We start from the raw sequence: 24,257 nt of genomic DNA on the forward strand, positions 1-24,257 counted from the left end.
ACATCATCATAGAAGAAGAATGCATCTTTAGAATGGTGATTTCTGTCTCTGTCCTGTACTAGTATTGAAAATCGAAATCTCAGGAATTTCTACATGAGACAAACATGAATAAAAGTTACTGAAAAGGTGTAGGATTAGTTCAAAAGATGCATTTTAAATGAACAATCAAACACCCACTTTTATGTGAAAGATGAAGTACAATTACAATGTTCCCTGCTTCTGCCAGCAGAGAGCACTATTGCAGCATCACTTAGCAGTACTCTCAACGCACAAAGACTCAGTGTAATCAATAGGGAATTTCAAAATACTGCCAAATTTATACTCCTACTCATTCTAGTTGTGGAGATACTACTAACATTTAAATTCCTTATTTCTAACCAAAACAAAAAGACATTTCAAACGACTAAATGGAGCTTCATCTGAGTGTGGGATTCCTGCTTGACAACAGTGGATGGATGGTCTATCACAGTTAGAATCCTCAATATAAACAATCACACAAAGGAACTGGTTTGCTCCTGAAATGATGAAGCTCACTACAGTACTGAGGATGAGAAAAATACAGTACATGGATCCAGAAAGCTTTGCCAGTAAATGAATCACAGACTCCTTAAGAGCAGGGACACAATGCCACAGTGTTCTATTGCTACAGAGGGCTTCAGGTTTAGATCATGGAGTAACATCGAGGATTAGTCAGTCAGCCCTTAGACAGTGAGAACTGTGGGCACGCTGACGTTTGTTGCCTTTCCCCCGGCATCCCAGACACCGCTTCTCAGGTCCTAGTTTACTTTGGCCCTCTGCTGCTTTTGCTTCTTTTGAGGTCAGACCAGATGAAACTTGAAGTTAGCACCAAAATGTAATTTCTAGGCCTGGTTACCAAACTTCCATCCCACCTCCCTGTCTGCCTCCCCTGGCTGTTACCAAATGCCGGAGGAGGTTGGAGAGACCTTCCTTTTGCCAGAGGAATTGGGTTCAAGCCTCTGTTTTGGCAAACATCCACTATGCTGAAGTGTCCTTGAGCAACACACATTCCTTACAGTTTTAGGGGTGCTCTTGTGGTTTACTGGGGAGGGCTTTAACCTACGAGGAGTGAGTAAAAACTGCACAGTGAAATGCCAGTATTACTGTATAAAAAGTGTGGCATGTGAGCCGTATTGCACGAGGCCTCTGAGTAGCCAGAGGACTGTCATCTTAACCTACAACAGAATGCATTTGTTCCTTTGCACCATAAACTTTCAGACCGTTTGGGGACTAGAGAGATAAAAGATCCTGTAAATATGTCCATCCTAATAAATCTCTTAGGAAATTGCATTTTTGACCATCGCAGGGTCAATTTAAGATCATCACCTGAATTAGTTTAATCCTTAATGCCTCTTTGTCAGCCTCATCATCTAACGTATGGCAATGCAATGTTCTAAGTGCATAAAAGCCTTCCTGCTCTGCAGCATTTTTCCTTTACAAGCACCAATGCCAAACCATACAACAACTAAATCTTTTCTTGCAGGTAGTTATGCATGATTTTTACTCAGCAAGAGTGCAGTTAACACTATAATCAAGGCTTAGCAGCTAAAAAAAAAAAAAAAAAGTGGGACTTTTATTTTTTCTGCAACACAACTAAATTCCTTTCGTAGAGATCTTATCTGATCATCTCAGCACTGAGCCTACAATAAGACTGTTTGACATAACATTAGTGCTGGTTATCTGGAAGATGATGACAGACTGCTCACAAATGAATTCTTTGTGAACCCGGGCAAAATAACCAAACCATCTAGAGTCCTGATGAAACATACATGTAGTCCTGTTCAGAATGAAAGGCACGGCATTTCCTAAGTTCTATGTTTTGTTGCCCTATTAATGGTAAAAGCCTAGCAAGTGCATGGTGTTTTGACTGCTTTGTAGTGTAAATGATGTCTGTGTTACGCTACAGGTCTCAAGAGGAATATTTTTTTTTAGTGTATAAAGTCAGGCCTTCTCACAGGCACAAAGACGAGGAGAGCCCGAGGATACAAAAACCAGATAAGATGGGTCGGCCTACAGCATTGTGTCTTGAGGGTTACGTTTACATCCACGTGTCCAGACACAACCTGGCAAATGGAATAGTGAGATATGACCCTGCATTTTACCCACAAGAGCATGCTCTGCCATGTGTTTCCTTGTCTCATCCTCTGGCAAACCTCCCAGAGGTATTTAACAGGTTGGGAGGGAGGCATGAAGCTGAGACCTCGCCGGGTTTAGGCCTGGTTGTGAAAAATCACATCCCCTTTACAGCTCCACAGCATCTGAAAGCCAGAGTGTCTTCAGCTATCTCTACTGCCGGTTTGGGGAAAGTGGGTGAATGGCCCAGCCTGCTTCTCCAGCAGGCAGCGCTTGATCCAGCTCTGCAGAGTCAACAGTCACAATCATATATCATTGCTTCCAATTGTATTTGCCCAGACCGGCTGTTGCGGTTTGGGACTGAGAATGAATGCCTCCAGAAACAAAAAGAGCAGTATGAGGATCACAGGGACCTTACAGATGTAGCACCAAAGCCTGAGCTGTCAGTTTACAAAGAGTAAGAGGTCATTTATGTCCAAAATGCCTTGTCAACTTCCCCCACAGCCATGTGCAGCACGGTAATTCTCCCCTTGCACCAGTCTCCTCCACATAAGCCAGCATTACTTCATGCACAGACTTCAAGCACATTAATCTGCCAATTTGATGGCATCTTTGGAACGGCTTGTTCAGTTTTATCTTGAAAAGTATAAATTGCTGTTGGATTGTTTATAAAGACAATGTGGTGGTGACAGAATTGCAAGCTGGGCACAAGTTGATATCAAATCCTGTGCGACTAGTCTAAAATTTGTTCTATAAAAGTGTGTTTTAGTGGAGTTTTACAAGTCAATTAAGGCTGTGAGTGTGTATGTGTGTTCTTTAGGCCTCCTGTCAAATCACCAAGTTTCTCAAGCAGTGGCGCCCCATATGGCTTGACCACAACACCACCCTGATGCCTGAGACTGCTGAGTGTTTAAGAACTGGTGTGTTTGTGGTATATGCCCATGTGTGTTTTTGTGTGTGCTCAAGTACATAACTAGAACAAAAGTGGACAAACTTTTTTCATTACTTTCACAAGGGGTCTCTGCTGGTTTCTCACAAGACTGAGGGAATGAGTTAAAGGTGCCTGAATGAAAACTCAATTTCCTGAACGTCTTTCTCCTGTCATTTTGGTGGAGGATGTATGTGGTGTTGGCTTGAGTGAATATATACCAGTAGCACGGTGAAAATCTCTGTCGACTCATCACATCAGCGCCTTATGTGGCTGCTTTTGCGATTTCTAGTTCTCCAAGAAGGCAAAGCCCCCAATAAGCTCCATAACTCTCAAAGTCAGTTAACTTAAAAGGAATTTCTGCACTCAACATCACTGTTGATGTGTGTTCTGTAACAGGAGAGCACTCAAAGGCAGCTAAGAGAAATGGTAAAAGCAGACCAGAGCAAGATAGGTGATCTTAACAGTGCAGCAATTTAACATTTGCGCAAGATACCACACAAATCCGTTGTATCCTGAAGACAATGACTCCACAGAGACACAAAGTGCCGTAAGAGCCAAGAGAAGGGCAGCAGCAGGGCGAGCAATTCACTTCTACAAACAATAGCTTCCTTTATAATAATGTAAATCAATAACTGGTATTAGCAGGAATTTCACAACTCGTTCATCTTTTCCAGATGCTTGTGCACTGGAAAGTCATCCCAGAGTAGTGTCAGAGATCACTGAGAGAGAAGACAGATGAAGATGAGAGATGATGAGGTCAGAGGTGACGGAGAGGAGATGCATTACCGGGGTAGCAGGGAATGCCATTAAAGAGTGAGAAAATCATACAGGGGTGTGGGTGTCAAGCAGCAAAGAGCGGGGAGTCGGCGGGTAACGCAGCGCTGCGTAGCCCAGTAGGCTGTGTAATCAGACAGATGCAGCAGGGGAGGATCAGGTGGCAGAATAAAAGCTGTCTGACTGCTCTCCTCACACCTCTCCCAGCATGACTGGTCCAGCGAAAGGGAATGCACAGAGAGAACGGCTGGCCCGTGGCCCGTGCTGGGGCGCACCGCCAAAACCTCGGTCAGCGTGCCTGCCTACTCCTCTGTATTTTTGGAAACATCCATTATGCAAGCAATTTGCCTTTAAGATCTCTGCGCCTATGTCTGCTTCAACTCAAGCTAGGAGGAGAGATATGTCAGTGATGCACAGAGAGAGTCCGGCCACCACACAGCTATTAAAACAGAAGCACTGGATGTGTGAACTAGTGGCCTGTCAGTAGTTTACAACATTAATTTCTCAGATTTTGATTTACAGAGGATAATTAATGAGTCATCCGCCTCCTTCCACACTGGTGACGTTTTGTCAGAAGCCCTCAGAATATTTGAAAGATGCCAGCATCTGAGGAGTTCAAATGAAACAGTGAGCCGTGTACTAAAGGAGTTCTTGTTATACTCGTGCCTCCCTGCCACCACCACCTCTAACCCCACCCTTCACCCAATGTGGTTAACTGCTCACTGGGGAAGATAGAAGGAGTGTGTGTGTGTGTGTGTGTGTGTGTGTGTGTGTGTGTGTGTGTGTGTGTGTGTGTGTGTGTGTGTGTGTGTGTGTGTGTGTGTGTGTGTGTGTGTGTCTAAAGGAGTTTTGGTGTGTAATTCCAGAGGCTCCCCTTACCCCCTCCCAAGTTTTTCCTCTTTCTCAGACAACTTTTTTTCTTTTATTTATTTTTTTTCTAACCACTGGATTCTGGACTCGGTCTGTTTCCATATTGCTAACCACAACATTCCACAAACATGATGGAATCTTTGTTTTAGAGCATTTAAAGGTTATTTTTTCCTCTTTTTGACACACTTCCCCGTCTTTCTACATGTCTATGGAATATTACTTGTGTGGCTGTGAAAGAAATACGTATAGCGTATGATAGACGGTAAAACATGACCGAGTGGAAGAGGATATTAATGAAAGGGCAAGCTTGACAAAATTTCCTGACTTCTACTTAAAACCTTATCCTTCATGGACAAAATCCTTCATACGGCTGTTATTTTTCCGGCATTCCTTTTTTTTCTTTTAAAGTGTATCAATATTTGCTTGTCCTTTCTTCTGCCTGGGCAAAAGTATTTGGTTGCCTCTAAAAATCATTAAAAGTTTTATTAAATGTAAAACAACCTTGGAGATTGAATGGGATAAGGCACTCTCATGTAACCTCAAATGTAATTATTGCAGTTTTATCTGGGGCTGCACTCATGGAAAAATTAAAGGAGACAGACCACTAATGACTAGATATATTTAGATACTCAATCAATATTTTCATTATCAAGCTATACTGTATACCATAAGAAACATCCTGTAATAATTAAACACTGGTTTGAAGGTAACCAGGGAAAGCATCATTTTAAAGAGGCCACTGGGTGAAAATATTGAATCTGGATGTGGTGGATGGACCCCCCACACAGGTAAACAAGACATGAAGGATGAAATATGGCAACCTTGACTTCAACGGCTTCAGCCACACACAACAAGGAAATCATAAATCTTTAGTTTTAATTGTCCTTCAAATTGCTAAAGAGAACCGAAGCAGCAAACAACAAAGAAGTGAAAAAGTCATCTTTACATTCTCACCATTCAAATAGTTTCATTCGGTGGTGCCAGATGAAAAGTTCTCTAATCTTTTATGTACAGCATTTACAGTACAAAGGTTCTCTCCCTTTGTCATATTCCTTTTTTTAATTCTATGTGTGCAAACCCGCATACAGCAGCTCATAGCAGAGCTACAGAGATAAGCAGTTTTGCGTGGTATAAATTACACATTTATCTAATATAAACACTTTTTGCAGCTCCAGTCTTGTTCAGTAATTTTCACAAGCAACAGGCTCCTTCTCATTAATGCTACGGCAATGCAGAGGAAGCCTTATATTTATGTAGGAACTGCATGTTTTGCTTCATTAATATATGCATATCCTCTACCTCAGAGGCAGCAAGGAGAGTCTGGGGCCACCACCACATAGGTGAAAGTCCAGAGATGAGACTGGGCCTGCAGAGGCAGACTTACAACCTAAGTGTCAGTGGCCTCTGGGGATATAGCCTTGTCTTACTGACCCGTCACCCTCCCTCCCATGAATCAGTGAGCAAACTCACCTAAGACAAGCGTGCACGGACAGGTAGGGCTTCAGATACCTGGTGTCCTCCTGCCACTAAGTTTTGACAGAGGCAGCCTTGTCCTCATACGTAATGCATAAATGGCAAAATACTTATTCAGCGCATTATTTGCACAGCGTCACAAAAGCTCCGTAATGGTTTTCGCAGGCGGCGTAAGGCTGCTGCTTCACAGCGAGGCCTAATGTTTCGAGCAGCCAGGAAATTCTATATTCTTCTGTGAAAAGAAGTAAATGCAAACATACCATCATCCGGAATTTAAAGCATGTCATGTGTTTGAGTGGAATAAATAAGTTACAAGTACAGTACAGACCATTAGATTTTAACAGTTTGACTTTGTTAAAATAAACGTGACATTCCAGCTGGGTTTGTTGCTCATTTACACAGCTTGATGAGCACTAACCATGTGCTGACCAGCTCTTTGTCTCTGGAGAGACATTTGGGAGGAATTATTATGAAGAGAGCAGATTGGGAGTGGCAGTTAGAAAAAAAAATCAGGAGAAAGTGTGCTAGACCCCAGTGTACCTGCAGGCCACACTCATAACCTTTCACCTGCAGGTAAGACTTCTGGCTTGTTAGACTGACTGAGATTTCTGTGCATGTATCTCCAGACAAGAAGACAGACAGTCAAGTTTCAACACGTGACTGTGAAATGCTTTTTCCCTTAAACCTTGGGAAAGAAGGCTATATAAATGCACCACATTTCAAGGCCAAATAAAACAAGCTAATTTTCATGAAATACAGTTTTCCTGTGAGACTACAGAGCCGACAGATACACAAAAGCGCCATTTGTGAATGAAACCTTTGGTCTTGGTTCATGTTAGCAGTTTGGGAAGGGAGAATGTTTCAGGCTTTACATGAATGCAGCGAGTGCGTATGAGTACGTTTGCACATTAAAATGGGTATAATTGTATATATGTGCATCCCTGCGAGTCGGGTTGTGCGGCACTTAAGCGTGCAAGTTCTTTCATGTATAATTTCAGTATACATTGTCTGACTGACACGCACAAAGTGGGATTTTATGGAGCACGAGGTGTAATGTTACTAACACAGCAGATGAATCAAAGTGTTTCAGTCCAATTTAATGCCGTCTTGCTCTGGTAGCAGAACGGCACACAGACATTTAAATCAAAGGCAGAGCAGAATTATGACGGGAAGCGATTCAATTCCTATAGACTTGGCATCGAATAATATACGCTGAGAGAAACAGCTCAGAAATAGAACTAACAGGCTGGAAAACACAGACAAGAACATGGCTTGAAAACCATCATCAATAAACTTCCATCTTCTTAAGTTCCTCTGCTTTAAACCACAGGGCCATATGCACCATTGTGTCACTTTACTTCTGTCTTGCGTTCAGTCTTTCTTTATACTTTCTCTATCCTGCCCACGCTCACATGAAAGCAAATCTCTTCAGTTTGGCATTAGGCCACAGGAACTGAGGGGCAGGTGGGGGTTGGTGCTGGGAGGAAACAAAAACATTTGCCGAAGATTTAGGAAGAACGTTGGTGGAGCAGGCGCGTGATTGACCGTCACGGCTTAATGCTAGAAACAACACAGCTAGCTCAAAGAATAAGATCGTGAGCTGAGACTATTTGGAGTTAAGTGTTCTGGGGGCAAACTTGAGTAGCTTTCTTTCTCCAGCACAAATACATTGGTAAGAGATGGGTGGAAAGGGTAGCAAAGAGAAAAAACACTGAGTAATATTTTTCTCTCCCTTTTTTTATTCTTTAGTCCAATTTACACCAATGCCAAAATCAGTAGTCCCCTGGCCAATGGTAAAGAGGGAATTCCAGGCACAGTGTGCATGAGTCAGTTCCAGCATTTTCCAAATTCACTCTGCCTGCCTCTCTTTAAATAGCCCAAGGAAACGTCCAAATGACCTAATTACGACTCAGGCTTTCCTAAGTAGCCTGTGTCAATGCATGACATGGTATTCAAAAATATACACAGTCACAAAACAGCAGGACCTGGTAGCAAAGTACATTTTCTTCTGTTTGGTTTTATTAGCAGGATGATGGGATGGAGAGCTGGATTCTGTTTGTGTCTTTGTTTCTTTCTGTTGTGTCTCGGCTCTCGGGGCTTTTCCTGGTCAGGGCAGACCTTCAAAGGCTCACTGCAGCTAAACGATCTGCCAGAGACATGACCAGACCACTTCATCACTCTTTAATCTATGTCACAATAGTGCAAACCGCAAACTCTGTTTCAGTAATACACTTTACGCCACTAAAATACAGTCAAACTGCTGCTGAACTGTGGCAGTGATTGGCACTCACACACAAAAGCTGCCCTGCCTAAACAAACACCATTAAAAAATTGTTTCTATTTAGAGGTCCCGACACTTTGGTCCACTTGAGCAGCTTAGCTGTAACTAAAGTTGTACTTGGAAAGAGCAACAATGAATCCTGTTTGAACAAAAGCCTCTTTGAGACCGAGTGAAGCTCAGCTGAGCTGTCATTTAGTGAAATTTCAGCAGGAGTCTAACTTTATCCTTTTACTGTGTTTGTTTGTTTAGTGCTGCAGGAGACAAGGTGGTATGCATCCTGCTCAAAACCACTTTATAGTAATGGTTTGGAAAAGCCATGACAATTAAAGCAAAATGAAGGGGGATGTGATGAACTAGCTGGAGTGCCTCGCATTCCTGCAAAGCATTTTAACTAAGTGTTCTGTCAATGGGCCACCTTTGTGAGTGAGGCCCTTTTTATTTGCAGCTGCAAAAACTATCTATAAATACGGAGCAGGGGGGAGATGATGACCTTGGGCAGTTACAGGATCTGAAATCAGATATAACACAGTTCAGCAATTCAGCGACAACAATTACGTTGCCTGGGAAATCCAAAAGTCACAATGGGGAGAGGGAGCAGAGATATGAGGAAGAGGAAGCAGAGAAGAAACTCTGCACTTGGAGCCCTGGGAGATTCCAGCTCCCAGGGCTCCGAGTGCAGACTGCCAATCTCTTTCAGATCCAGGATAGTAGGATACAGTAGCTTTCCACCATGGATAAATGCATTTCAACAAGTTGTTCCATAATGTGGTAGAAAAAAATGAACCTGCTTTACACCTGTAGCTTCAACTTCCATCGCTGAAGAAACAGCCTTAACTACATCATAGTTTTTTGCTTTACAATAGAAGGATAATTTGGACTGTTGTCCAGCCATGACAAATTCTGGCAGAGATCTGAGCAGCACTCTGCTGAAAAGCTTTTCCTGTCTGATCAGCGACTTAAGTAGCATAGGCCCACATTGCCATTTTTTTTCATGTGCTCCATCTTCTTTCCGCATCAGTCCCAATTTTGTTGTGTCCCCGTTTCTGTCTTTTCCTCTCATCTCCCCACTTCTCTCTTCCCATTGGTCCAGTGGAGGTGTGGCCTGTGTCTTGCTGTGGCTGCAGCAGGAGGACTACCTGATGTGTCGCTGTGTAGAATGGGACCAAGGGGTCTGCAGTTGAAAAGGAGCTCTGTGCTGCATCTGCAGATCGCCTTACACGACCACTTCCTGCTTCCGACCCACTCCTCACAGGCAGCCCTGTGTGCCAAGGCCGAAAAAAGCTCAAACAGAGGGGTTCAGTCCACCCAGGGGCTGAGCACAGGACCCTATTCATCCTCTCCCCAAAGCTCCTCCCTGATTCTTCCCGACCAACCTCAGGATAGCTTTATTTTAAAATTCACAAATATTCCCCCTCTCTGAGGCATTGAGATAAACTAACTGCTCATTTCGTCTTTTCAGTGGTGCTTGACAGAGAGGTTGTGTTGATGCTGCCCCCAGACTACGGAGGTGAAGTCTGTCTGTCTGTCTGTCTGTCTGTCTGTCTGTCTGTCTGTCTGTCTGTCTGTCTGTCTGTCTGTCTGTCTGTCTGTCTGTCTGTCTGTCTGTCTGTCTGTCTGTCTGTCTGTCACAGCTGCTCCTCTGGCATCTTGTCTGGTTACATAAGAAGTGAATGAAAGGAGCAAGGGTCACAGATAAAAGGACAACTTCAAGCTGAGAAAAGGCGTTATAAAGATGCTTTGTGGGTAAATGAGTCTTGTAAATGAGTCAGTGCATGTGAACCCCTACAGTCATAGTTAAAAATGCAGAGGAGAATAGGTGCAGAGTTCAAATAAAGTCTGAGGGGGGGTGGGAGCAGGTGGGCTTGGGTAGTCATGTTGCTATTCCTGGAATGCTCACTTTGTCCCATCTGAAGCTGGCAGCAGTGGGGAGGATAGGAGCTCAGCGATAGTGGACTCCACCTGAGTTGGACTATTTACACAAGAACCCTATGAGGGCCAAGGGGGCAGTGGTATTTAAGATTCTTGGGGAAATGGCAAAGTGGGCAAGTAACTCTTAAGACAAATAAACCTGGAGCATTAATGATGAGTCTGTCGCTGGACTGGATGTTTTTGCTTTTCCCCCTGCATATTGCAACGAGAGGGCAAACGGCCTGAGCCACAGTCTGTTTTCACTACTGTCCTTGTCATTTCTGCCATGGGTCGTTGGACACTGTCTTGTTTTTCTGCTTTAAACACATTAAAACAGCACCCGATACGTCCATTCCTACCAGGGGGATAGAAAAACATTTAGCTTGCCGGCTCCCTGGGCTTCCCCCTCGGATGTCAGCCTCAGATGAGGGTGAGAAGAATGACGCTCTGTACGGCCGCTGCAAGAAGCCATTCATACAGCCACAACTTGACCACAGAGAGTGTGTAGCGCTGACCCATGGTGGCTGGAACAGACCGGCACTGATCAAGTCACTGCTGTCCCAACACCATACAAAACCAGTATTGATCTAGTCCATGCTGGACAACACAGCACTACTAAGACTACATGTCTACTGATTCAGCAGGATCACTGCTGGGTGTCACCGATGCAGACAACACCTCCACAGATTCAACTAGGAGGACACACTGCTGCAGGATTGTGTTTATCTACATTAACACCTGCGCTTATGAGAAGGTGCATCAAGATTCTCAACTCTTTCTAAGTCTGATCACTAAAGTCTGTAAAAAAAAAAAAAGCTATTACTGACTGTTCTCTGACTGAGACATAGCAGTATATCTAACGGAACCAAACCTGTGTTTACATGACCGATCCCTGGTTGATCAACAAACTCAGTCAACCCGGACTACTGTATATTTTTTGCAACCTTCCCATTGCCTTTGCCGTGCTAAACAGGAGGCCTTATTATAGGTCAGTGGCTGACTGGAGGCTGTGGAACAAACCAAAAGACCCTGGCAGAGCTCACGTTGTTCCCCTCAGACCTGCTCAGGCTCACTGGAGACCAGTGCTGGAGGCTGCTGTAGAGAAAGTAGCTTCTGTGCATCAACCATGCCCAACCTCTCTGGCTTCACATGCCTGCGTGTGAGGCTGGTGACTGGGCCAAACCAAAGAGCGACCCAAAGAGAATGCTGTGTACTTAAGAATATTTTTCTCAACCCCTGTCGTATGGAAAATATACCAGTTCAGGTGCACTTAATACAGTATTTACATTAAATTGACAAAGATAACACAACTTTTTCCTGCTGTGATATGTTAGCTTTTTAGGATATACTGTAGCATGAATGAGCGTGATTTATTCCAAGTCCGTCAGACGATGCTACACCAGAGGCCCGAAACATGGAAAGCACAAAAGTGTGATACAGCTGATACAAGAGGGGCTTAGTGTAGCCGCCGTAAGGCAGAAGATTAAGAAATCCTTTGGAGCCCAGAGAGAGTTTACTCACTTTTTTGTTAACCTAAAACACATTTAACTGGCAGAAACTCTACAAGGGCTATATTCATCATGAAAACTGGCACTGTACTTGCAGTCTTATCACTAGTTGCAACTGTCCCCTGTTCTTTGGTACGTTCTCTCTCTCTGATTCATGGTGGGAGCTGAGTGATAAGGCCAGACTGGGGAACATTATTTGGATCTTTATGCTACAACAAAACCGTATAGGCAAGCTGGAGTAATCGTGTCTTCCATCTCATGAATCATACTTTCCCTTTACTTCCTATTTTCACAGCTGCTGCACAACTAGATCTGCTCAAGTGCTTTCCTCCCTGGTGAATGAGCAGGACAAGAAATGCAGAATATTCAGGACTCTGCTTCTCACAGTCACTCAACAACCAGCGATCTCCTCTTGACCTCCAAACACATGCAGGCATCAATGCCCACAAATGTGTGTGAGTGTGTTAACACTATGCTTCATGCACATCAATTCTAGAAAGATTTTATCTTAGAATTAGCAACGATTTACAGCCTCCTGTTCTGGTTTGATTTAGCCAAATGATTTTAAAACACATCAATGCCATTTCAGACAGTCACAAGATCAACACTTGGAAAGCATTAAGCAAACACTGGTGTTGAATCAGACCAAAGATGCAAAATATGAGGAACTAATGACTAAAAATGGCTCTGAAACCCAGAAATTCAGGTAAATACAGAAGTAGGTTAACTGAAAGTGAAAGACTTAATCCATGCTTTAAATCAGAACCGCTGTTTATCTTTTTCATTGTTTATACTGTCATAATGATATTTCACACGTCTGACATCTTGTAAACGCACAATCAATAATTCAAAGGAAACGACTGCTGTGAGTGTTGCAGCGCAGTTTGCCAGATCTTCTTTTCTGTACTCTCAGAACTATGCAGGTCAGTTGAAAACATTTCCATTTGCACAAGCTGAGGTAAGGATAGCACACTGTAATTTATGTGTCAAACTCTGTACGCACGAAATGTGCTACTGCTGCACCCATGAGCAGGTCTGATGAATAAACCATTTGGCCGAGCTGTTGGGATCGGAAGCCCTGTCACAGTCCATTAAAAGGCTGAGGCTGAGCGACAGGCTAAGGCCTGTAACCCTGCGCTGTTGACCCCTCGATTCAGCATTGTGGTCCTTATGCTGTGTTCGTGCAGCTCCACTTGAAAAACTCTCACAGTCCTGACTGAGGTCTGCCTTTTGCCCTTTTGCCCTCGCTTCAATTTGTCATGCCAGCATCGCGTGCCCGACCATTTGCATTGGCACAGTCTGAATCTCTGGGGCAGCAGGAAAGCCATTAATCTAGGGTTAGTGGATCTTAAGGAGCCATGCGAGGACTATTGGTCACTAAAACACACCCTGATCTTGGTCTGAGATTTTGTCAGAAATAGGAGCCATAATTTACGAAGTATTTATAAATATTTGAATATCTCAAAATGCTAAATAAACAAGAGTCGTTCACATGTAAAATGCAATTACTGAACATGACTTTGATCCTGTTTTTGTTCTGTTTCCACCCACTGAATAAAGAACTTTATCTTATCTATCTTATCTGAAGACTGATTATGTCTTTGGCATGCAAGCGCTGCACATCTCAGATGTAACATGAATGCAAAGGTTGTCCTTTTCAGTGAATTGTAAAAATTACGTTGACTTCTTTCTGTTTTCATGAAAAGAAACAAATTCAAAGTTCATGTACTGAAAACTATGTGGAGGAGTACAACTTGCAACAGTTCCAGGAAAATATAACAAACGAATGTACTCTCATCTGATTGGTGTATTTTCTCCTGAGAGTAGATTCTCTTGCATCGCTTATCCACCTTGCTATCACACACGCAGACAGAGGAGGCAATTAAAGTGAAATATAAGGTCATAACGTTTTGAAAGGATTTGAAAGCTTTGACCAACCTCAGAGAGCAAAAACTTCTTTTGCCGTGTTCTTTATGGGCAGTTGAAAACTCACTGTGGAGATATTCAAGGAAAATCTATCCAAGGACAGTTTCTTATCGTACATTGGAATTCCTTCCTTTCTATGGTGAGATAGTCAACCACAGTTCCTCCAAACCAGCAGTGAGAGTGAGTACAGTCCACACATCACCGAGTCTTATGCTCTTGGCTGCAGTCTAGGAGGAATTTATGAATGGTGTTTGGTTGGTCTGGTCAGAGGCTCAGCCAGTTCTGTGTTGTTTCATTTCTCTCAGACTGCTGCTGCTCCAACAGACTTGAATAACGTCAGTGATGCAATCTCTCCACAGACGCCCAGCTGATGTTCCATTGTTAAAAAAAAGAAAAAAGTCATGGCGGCAGGGAGGTTAGCTCCTCCGTTTTAAGTGGGAAAATGACATCATAGCGGTAAAAAGGCAGCACTGATAAGGTATGGAACTTTCGTATATTTGTGTGATCTTGCTATGAACTTCAAGACTCCGTATGTTGTTTATCAGCTATACTGGGTAATTGCTCCATTATGATTGTATACTTGGCAGCCAGACTCTAGTCTTTATGTCGTCTGAGTGAATATCTGAGCAATATCTAATAACTGGCAACTGCAGTGAGTGTTTATATGAAATGAAAGGGAACTGAGGCTGGAATATAGATGACAGGATGCCTTTACCAGCCCCAGTTTCAGCTGGAATGTTAAAATCAAACAAACTGAGGTTTTTACTGCAGGTCACTGAGCAAGAGCTACTACATTTGGTAGATTTACGCTTTGAATCCATCAAATTTCCCCCAAATAGTTCAAAATGACAAAATCAGATGTGTATTCAGGTTACAGAAGTCTCCAACCTTTGGGTAGATGGATGTTAACGATGTTTGTTTAAGTTACAGAGGAAACTTTGGAACACCCCAGACACAGCGTCAAGTATTTTTAGCTCCCGTCTTTGTTAAATGCTTTTTTTTAAAGTCTTTGGTACAAATCACCAAATCCCACTGAAAACAAACACTGTCCCGTTCCATTCATTTTCCTGGAAATCAAGGGGAAAAGGAACAACGTAACAGGAACAGATGAGGATGACACATTAGGCTGAGCTGGTACAGTAGCAACTTGTGAGTCAGACGCTGAGGCTGGAAAGTGGGGAAGCATCTGAAGAATGGCTGACTATTTGGTATGTGAATGTGATTCACTGCATGTGTGGTGAGTCTCCCAGAAAAAGAGCCATCCCACCGGGCCCTGTAAAAGTTTGTCTGTTATTCCACATTTCCAAGCACTAGGTGCTTTTATTGCTGCACCAACACTCACAAAAGCCTTGGGGCCAAACACTGTAGGTGTGTAACGGCACCGCATTGAGGCAACAGTTGACAATGTCTGATGCTCAGCAGTCTCTAATTCTTCATGAACTCATTGTCACTCTGTAGAAGATTCATCTGTCCCACATCTTTCTCAGAACTTGCATTTTCTGCTGTTTCTCTGCCTCTGCCCTCCCACTTGTGCTCCATTTTCCGTGTTAATCCCTCCCTCTTTTCTTGTTCTCTTTCTCTCTTCTTTTTTGTTTGGTCCTCTGCAGCACTTTGACTCTCTCTCCACAGAGACAGACTCTTTAACAAGCCTGTCCCAGTGGACAGTAGACAGAGAGAGAAGGTTATTTTTAGATTGCACACAGATTAAAAGTGGAACGTTTTTCTTCATCCTTGTAAAGAGTCCTCTTCCCTCTCTTTCAGCCTGTAATGGAGTTTAGCATCTCTGTGGGGGATCTCATGTTACCTCCCCCACACAAACTCTTCTCTTCCCAGACTCATCTGAACCCCCTATCCCACCACCACCACCACCAGCGTGACACTCATCTCTCCCAAACACTGACATCATTCGACAGACTGAACTCATTTCTCTGCCTGTGGGGGCTGTTCGGCACTATCTGTACAGAAAGAAACTGGGTGAGTCTCAGCTCGTGACACAAATCAACCAACGGGAGGAAAAAAACAAGCTGTCAGAAAACACACATCTGCTGCAAGAAAACAAGGCCAGTACATCATTTACATTCTTAGAGCAGTTCTCCTCACATGACCTTTTCCTCAGCGACACGACCACATTAGACCAGTGGTGCTTTTTGCTCTCGCACACATGCATGCTCAGACACACACACACACACACACACACACACACACACACACACACACACACACACACACACACACACACACACACTGTTAAAAGGGTGCTAAAAGAATAAATCACACAACTGCATTAGGTATAATTAGGCCAGGGCTTTATCCAGGAGTCTGGGAGGTGACGGGTGAGCTTACTTCCTGTCTTGGACCAAAATCAGAGTCTCCACAAACACACACACACACACACACACACACACACACACACACACACACACAAACTCCCCCCACCATGTGGATCACCTCATCTCTGGCCTGAACTGGTGAAGTAAAAAGCTGGAGACATGGCCCTCTGAGTTTTACTAGTCCTACTCTCACTGACCCATATCGGGGTCTAAAGTCGGATACAGCTTCTGTTACTTTCCCTGAAAATTGGCCCATTCCTTTGAAAATATTCTGTTTTTAGAATTGCAGCTTTTCCCTCACCCTTAATTTGAAGGAGTGACAGCTTAAGGAGCTGGGCGATATTGCGTGGTAGTTGGCCTGGCAGCGACCAAGCAGGAAATCTTTCATTAAAACCCACTCGAAGTCCATCATGACTTGAAGCTCTGTGTTAGATACTGAATAATAAGTGACACAGAGCGGTTCTGTTGAAGGGTTTATAATGTCCTGCATCATAGTTTGACCAACGAGCCCTGGGAACTCAGTTAAAAACCAACACTCCAGATAAATCATAGATTAAGCTCTGAAAATTTAAAGTTTCTGACTGATAGTTGTGTTTGAAGTTCTCTCCATGCCAATGTGCGCTCGATCAAAGACTCTTTGCCCGTGAACTTTCATGACACTCTCATAACAGAGCCTGAAAAAAAGAGCAAAGAGTGTGAGCTAGCTGTTGTAAAAGAAGGCTAAAAAAAAAAAAGGAGTAGGGAAAGTGATAAAGACGAACCAAAGGGGAAAATGAAGTCTAATCACAAAGCTTAGTTACAGTACATCAAAACCACTTCAAATTGTTCCTCCTAGCGCATATTTTATTGATGCATTTGGAGCTGAAGTCAGAAAACAAGGAACACATTTTGGCTAATTGTCGATCACACGTAAAAATATCTATGTGGGATATGTTACTTTATCCAAACCATATGGTGCAATCGAGAGGAGCAGCTCTCTGGCAGAAATAGATGTATCCAACTTCTTCACCAAAACACTGCCACCCCCGCTCTTTCTTATCCGTCCCTTCATCTCACTCGCTAGGAAAGTCATGGAAAACAAAATGTCAGCAATAATAGAGAATTTCTTCCTGTGAAATTGAATAGCTGAGACCGACCATGTTACTTCATAAGCAGAATGTACATGAGTGCCGCTGGAAATATGAAGAGCTTTACGGCAGCGCTGGCTCAGATCCAGTCTTTTGCTGTAGTTAGTGGGGAAACCTGATAGTAATACCTCGGCTGTGCTCACCCTCTTTTTCCCTCACTGCTTCCCCTCTGAGTCTGTCATTCTAGTTGTAGCACGCAGACCACAGTGGCAGTGGAGGATCTCACCAGAGCCATGTGGATTTAAAATGAGGTGGCTGTCCCTGCTGCATCACAGATTGGGGGTCTGGGTTTATGTCTGGGGGCAAGAAAGAAAGAGTGGCAGAGGTGGAAAGAAGACAGAAAAGTGGTTGTTCAGAACTGTCCGCTGGTAGTGAGACAGTGCGGGGATTCCCTAGCCTCTTTCCCAGGTGTACTCCTGTGTCTACAAGACAACTAAGCTCCTTAGATGTGTTTAAGCTCCGCAAATAAAAGAATGTGAGAGGAAGAGCTATTTGTGGTCCAGACGATGATCTGCTTATTAAGCCTTCTATTGTTAGAAGAAATCTGAAAGGTTTCCTCTTTGAGAGCTGCAGCAGTAAAAGCCTTTCTGCACCAGAGAATTTATGGTATTAAGTGATTCTTCAGCAGAAAGCTTTCTTATGTGGTACGGGATCTCTGGGAATGAAGTATCCCCTCAGTGGGCCCAGCTATGATGTACAAAGTAGAGGAATAAATATCTTGATCTGTAGCTGAATACCGCTCAACATGATGTACAGTAAATGACAGCAGGGCAGCCTCAGAAACAGCACACAGCTCAAAGCAGCACCAACACACCGCAAGTCACACTGATGAGGCCATTGTTAGCTCACTGCGAGTGGATAACTGCTATAATCTGTTAATACATCCGCCTCCACGCTACCCTGTCTGTGTCTTTTGTATTTACTTGTAATACCACTGTGGCTCACACGGAGAAGCTCTGTTAGTTTATCCCAGCTGCACAAGCCCACTCACTAAATCTGGATAAAAGATTTTCAAATAACGCCTTAAAGGAAAAAAAAGGGGGTCAACTTTCCTGCAACCTACTGAGCAAAATGAGGCTGTGCAGTATGAATTCATGTACACCGCTGGCTTATATTTGTTTTATCAAAAAAAGTTCATAAGTTATCCAGGCCTCAAAGAGAGCATACAGGGCTAATACAGATTAAAAACACACTTATCTGTAGCATCAGTGGTCATTTTCAGCCTCAGTGGATGTCTAGGAGCTGATAGCATCTCACAGACTGTCAGTCTCATGTCTGACATCAGATGGAGAGTGCAACAGATTGGCAGATGAAGCCACACTCTTTGAGTTCCCTCCTGCTTTAACCTTTCCCATCTGCATCAGCAGTCACACATGGTTCACATAACAAATCCCTTTCTTCTCTTTGGCAGTTCAGGGTTACATGCAAACACGGAAATGAGATATACACTACTGTGCTGGGACTGAGTCTTGAGGGGTGGGCACCAACTTTCTACTGCAGAGATATAACCAGTAGATAGCCATGAGAAACCACAAAAGGCCAGTCAAGCAAAAACACATGTAGATGCATGCATATATGGCTGCACACACACGCATATACTGACACAAATAAACAAACGTACACACAAACAAAGGTAAATACTCTCACAAATATGCACATGAACACAGTTAATCGGCTGTGTGGATGAAGATGACCATTTTGTCCCTAATGTCAAACAGGTTAAAGATACTACATGAAATACAGTAAAATTGCAGCTACTGTGACAGGAAGCAAAACTTTGCCTCCAGGAGCTGTTTTTATACTTAAATTAGACTTTTTCCTGGATAGTAGATTTCCTGTTTTGGAGATCAGTGAACTAGTTATTTACTGCTTAGTAAATTTACAAGACTAACCTGATTTAATGTCTTTTCTTTTTGATCTTTTTAGATTCTTAAATATGAAAAGCAAAAAAAGAATCTGGGATACAAAGACCTCGACTGAATATAAAAGATAAAAAAAAAAAATAAAATAACCAAGGTACATTTCAACCAGCCTGACACTCCCATCAAATGACAATGTTTAACTCTAATTTATACTGAAGTTTGTCATTACTCCACCCTGCCACTTCATCCATCTGTACCTCCCATTTCTACAGCCCAGCCACCTGTTTTAGCTCTATAAAAAGTGAGCGTATTACCCTTGAAAAGTGAATGTTTTGCGCTTGAAGAGTTTGTGTGAACAAACCAAATCTTTTCCCCCACTGTGTATATATATTCAGAGCTGCAGCACAACTTCTCTGTTTCCTGCAAATTTGCTGCACAAATACATCAGGATCCACTAACTTGTGAGCGGAAATGGGATGAATGTGAGGGGAATGTGGACAGTCAGTGGCTTTTTAAAGAGATACAGGCTGTCATTGATCAAGATAGAAGAAACCGCAAAATATCTATAGAAATTTCTGCTGGCAGTGACTGAAGAAATAGTCCCATGCAGTGCCGACCTTCATGTCAATGCCTGTGTAAATTTGTGAGCGTGCACGTGTTTGTGTGCTGTAGTTTTAGTGTGTGGGTGGCAGTGGAAGAATATTTAAGTTGAACAAGTTCACGAATGCGCACACGCCAACTTGTGTTTCCAGCACTTAAGAGGACATTGCATTTATTGTTTTCTTGGAGACTTACTCTAAACCTAACCATAATCACTACTTGCTTAACCCTTATCCTAACCTTAACCTACCCTAACCTTAAACCCAGTCTCCGCTCTAAAATTGTATGATTAATGTCATAGAGACTTGCTTTTCATCCCCAAAAGGGAGGCGAGTCCCCACAATAGGACTGTGTACACAGATTTATGTCCCCACAACATCAGTAATGCACACAAGCACACACACATGCACGCCCACACATGCACACACACACGGACACCCACCCCCTTCGATAAAACAGACTGTGAATGTTTGGCTGTGCCAGCTGTGTGAGCTCGAGGCTGGGTGTGGGGTGTATACAATTGTCCGACAGACTGCACGGTGTGTATACACATAGTCATAAACAGAATGTGGAGCGGAAGCACTGATCACCTAGATGTGCTCGACCTTCTGACCCTCAGACTGAACTGTTATCCTTTGGCTATGTGTAATATCTGGCCTGTACGGCTGCAGGAAACACCGGGTGCTGCACTGGACTGCAGCCAGGGAAACTGTTTGTATGCGCAAGTCTGAGTGCGAGTGTGCATCTGTGAATGGACACACACACTAAGAATTTTCCTGATTTCATCTTTTATTGTTTATGCTCTTGTATGGAAGTAAATATAAATTATCCAAAAAGTCTGTTAGCGTGTCTGTGCATGAAAGTGTGTAAACATGTCTGTGTCCAAGTCTTTGAAGTTGACCACAGTGGCACTGCACTGTAGTGAACTTTAAGCTGAAAGGGAGAAAGACCCACAGAGAGACACATATTTTTTTGCGTCAAAAACATCTGCATTTATATATAACTGCTCTCAAAATACAAGAACAGAATTATATGTGTGCTGCAACAGTGGGAAAACTTGATATGTGCTGCCAGCTTCTTTGGAGAGAATATTCTCAGGATAAAACAGCAACACTTATGGCTGTAGGAGAACAAATGGACGGCTCGCTTGGATTCTGAAGGCTGACATACCACATAGGTGAGGCAAGAGGTGCTTTTAAAAACATTCAAGATGCTGTTTTCACTGGATGACAGTTCTACCTTCTAACCTGAGGAATCTGTACCTTTCAAACACTCCTGGCTGAGTTTGTAAGAGCAATGCTTTTGAAACGTAAATGCTTGCTGACGCACCTTGATGCAAGGGGAAGTGGGTCACTGAGAGGCCATACATGCAGAGAGGCTGATGACTATTATCCAGATGCTGCTTTCCTTTTTTGTGTTACGGGTGCATGATTGAATGGAAATACACCCATCGTCTGCACTTCATATCATTCTTTCCAGCTTTCAACTCCTGAAGGGCCAAGAAGCCACTGTGAACTCCTTATGCAAACACAGAGGAGCGAGGAGAGGCAGCGGTGAGGGACGAAAAGATCGGACAAACATGCCCGTTTGAACCGGAAATATTTAGCGGGGTTAAAACTTATAGCTGTTTGAACCAGGAACACTAGAGAGGACCTGGCAAATATATGTGTGTTTGAAGGCCAAACAGTGCTGGAGGCAGAGCTCCCATGGGGAATCTGACAGTGGAGCCTGATAGTCAGCTGCTGCTGATTCTCCACTATCCTGACAGCTCAAATAAGAAAGCACAATAAGTTCAGTCATCAAGGAAAAAATCCCCCTGACCCTCCCCGTGAAGATAAGTTGCTGTTCCTAACTCCTGTACAGGTGAAACACAATGAATTCTTTCGCATTTAGCGTGGTACAGAAAATCCTATACTGTGTATACACTAATAGGGAGACAGACAGGTATTCATTATCTCATTCTTTGATGGCATGAGGTGCCAGGTTCATTGACTGACAGAGCTAATTAGAGAAGTATGAAAGTTTAAGCAGCATGTGATTCATCTGAACCATAAAAAACCCGTCAAGTTTGTTGGTTCAATTGAGGGCATCCTTTTTTCATTTCATCCAACTATGGTATCAAGTTTCTCTGAGTTATACCATAAACAGCCATCGCACAAGTTTCAAATACAACCATGTATTATTTCTTTGAAGGAGCGGCACATTATTCCAAATTACAGTCAAACTGAGATAATTTCAGCAAAACCTGTAAGTGATATGAGATAAAACTAAGAAATTCCATGTTTTTTGGGCATTTTGTGAAAACTTGTGCCTCCTCTCTGAACCTCTTCAAAATGACATATCTGTCAACACTTAAAATGAATGTGGTCATCTGTCCATGACACAGATTGCTGTGCTACGGATGACAGTCATCAGTAGTCCTAGACAGGATCTTTGAAGTCAGACCGCAGTGCGCTCCTTTTCCACCCAGTTCTCATGGCTTTCCCTTTAAATAGAGCATGACATCAGACCGTGCGCAGGTCTACCGGCCCAAGCCCAAAACAAATGTGTCCAAACAATGCCACATCTGGAGCGAAACGCAGAGAGTGAGAGGGGAAGCGCAGGAATGTAGCGGAAAAGCTGGTTGAAAAGGGAAAGCGGTCCGAAAGCTGTTTAGCTCTAGGACCCGGGCCAAGGCGTCTGGGGATGTGCCTGAGCTATAATTTACTGGCGATTCCCCACACTGCACCCTCCACTTCTCCCCCCGTAAGATCTGACGTCACCACTGTAGATCCAAGCATCGCGCTGAATGAAAGAGGCTGAAGTTTTGCTGTCTTCGCTGTGTAATACAGTGATGTCCTTTCTTCTATAATTTTAGCTCAGCCCACTGGAGCCCACCAATACAAACTGAATACTTTGTGTGGCTCAAATGGTAGAGAGGGTTGGCCGTTAATCACGGGGTTGGTTGTTCAATCCCTGACCTTTCACATGCCAGAGTGTTTATAGGGAAGACACTGAACCCGAAGTTGCTCCCAGTGGCAGGCGTGCTCCTACCACTGGTGTGGTTAAGGTAAAAAGCGCTATATAAGGGCAATATGCTCACTAAAAAAAACCCACAAAAACCTGCTATTATCATTATTCTAATTGCGTGGCGGTAACACAACTTGCCGTCTGACCTTTACGTTCCAGCGAATGTCAAAATAACTTCAGAGAGAAAGCAGTTTCCTGATTGATTTGATTTCCCTTGACTTTTTTGTACAGATAAGAGGAGTTTTTGGGAAAGTCTTCTCAGGACGCCTGTTCTTGTTGTCAGTGTCAGAAGCAATCAGAGCTGCTGGGCCTGTCTGCTTTCTTGTGGCAGAAGGAGCAGAGGTGCAAGTCAAAAATTCAGGCCAATTTTCTGCCTGTTGGATAAAGTGTCTAATAAACACATGATGGCTGATCCAACTGTTATTTGTCAGCAGACACATAATATAGTCCTGTAGTCTGACACAGATATTTGGACTTAGAATCAAGAGTACATAAAATGTACAACGTTGCATGTATAAATGCGCATACACACGAGTGCAATAACACTTGTGCATATTAGTCTGTGAGTGGATTTGTGTGGGAGCTCGGGGAGCCCTTTAGTCTGAAGGTGTGATCTGACAAACACAGACGTACGGTAGGATGGAAAATATGCTGAATGTGTCCTGTTTGAAGAAGAGGACACAGATAGGGAGGAGCAGGAGGAGGAAAGAGATGAAATGATGGAACCTGAGAGACTCACTTCCCCGCGAGTCATGTATTTTACATCTGCACTGCATGGAGTCTGCTCAGTTTTAGATGCCTCTGCTTCCAAATGCTATTTACAGGCCTGATTCTAACCAGTCAGTCAGTCAGAGCGCCACCAGCTGGAGAGGGCACCACAGAGGATGCAGGAAGGAGTAGCTGATAACTCTGATGCACTACTTCACTATCAAAGCTTTTTCGAGTGGAATCAGCCGAGACCATTCATAAGTAAAGACTGCTTGAAAAGTTTCAGCGTTAGGATAGAAATGAGAAGCTGAGAAAAGGATGGAGACAGTTTTAAAGAGGACAAGTGGTTCAGTTCTTAGAGTGTCCTGAATATACACATGGCCTTTATATCAAAACATAATCTGTACTGAAGATGTTAGATAATGACATGAGCTAAACAGAGAGAGATGCATGACAGAAAATTCAGATAAAAGTATGACAAAAGTAAAAAAGAAAAAAAAGACATCTAGAACTATCTTAGAGTTAAGTCAGAGTAAATTTCAATTCTGCTACATTGCTGCATGATTAACTATAACTATGTAACCATCAGTGCTTGGTGACAAAACTTAGAGTCATATGCTGAATTATACTGTTTGTATTACTAATGTCACAAATCAAATATAAACACACTGACCTATATTTTTTGCCATATAACTTGACAAACACATGAAATACTAATTTTAATCATAAAGGCATCTCTTCAATTATATATACGTAAATTACATAGCCTTAGAAATTAGGGTTTGGCCTTCTATGTATCAGTAGAAAACACATCTAATTCCAAGTTCTCAGAGGTTTAATGAATGAGAGAAAACCTGGG

At 43.1% G+C, this 24,257-nt stretch overlaps 1 protein-coding gene across 2 annotated transcripts in view; it reads right to left on the reverse strand.

Annotated features, from left to right (window-relative positions):
* Window positions 1-24,257, reverse strand: part of LOC111563249 (zinc finger protein 469) — a 205,270-nt gene that overhangs the window by 13,248 nt on the left and 167,765 nt on the right. The window lies entirely within an intron of this gene.

Source organism: Amphiprion ocellaris, chromosome 3 (genome assembly GCF_022539595.1).
Source record: "Amphiprion ocellaris isolate individual 3 ecotype Okinawa chromosome 3, ASM2253959v1, whole genome shotgun sequence".
NCBI lineage: Eukaryota > Metazoa > Chordata > Actinopteri > Pomacentridae > Amphiprion > Amphiprion ocellaris.